Source organism: Morone saxatilis, unplaced genomic scaffold, assembly GCF_004916995.1.
Source record: "Morone saxatilis isolate NCDOM2014 unplaced genomic scaffold, NCSU_SB_2.0 Contig14, whole genome shotgun sequence".
Lineage (NCBI taxonomy): Eukaryota > Metazoa > Chordata > Actinopteri > Moronidae > Morone > Morone saxatilis.
This window is the reverse complement of record NW_023339696.1, coordinates 9,851,389-9,851,600: the sequence shown is the minus strand read 5'-3', so window position 1 is coordinate 9,851,600 and position 212 is coordinate 9,851,389. Positions and strand designations below refer to the sequence as shown.

Sequence of the window (212 nt, the reverse complement as noted above, 5' to 3'; positions counted from 1 at the left end):
GACGTTACTGTCAGTGTGAGGACGTTACTGTCAGTGTGAGGACATTACTGTCAGTTTGAGGACGTTACTGTCACTACGAGGACGTTACTGTCAGTGTGAGGACGTTAATATCACTACGAGGACGTTAATGTCACTACGATGACGTTAATGTCACTACGAGGACGTTACTGTCACTACGAGGACGTTACTGTCAGTGTGAGGACGTTACTGTC

The 212-nt window shown here is 46.7% G+C and overlaps 2 protein-coding genes across 3 annotated transcripts in view; one reads left to right on the top strand and one right to left on the bottom strand.

Annotated features, from left to right (window-relative positions):
- Window positions 1–212, top strand: part of LOC118322759 (cell death-inducing p53-target protein 1 homolog) — a 49,145-nt gene that overhangs the window by 44,191 nt on the left and 4,742 nt on the right. The window lies entirely within an intron of this gene.
- The window catches only part of LOC118323020 (5-hydroxytryptamine receptor 2A-like), a 7,510-nt gene that overhangs the window by 5,954 nt on the left and 1,344 nt on the right, over window positions 1–212 (bottom strand). The gene's annotated exons all lie outside the window — the stretch shown is intronic.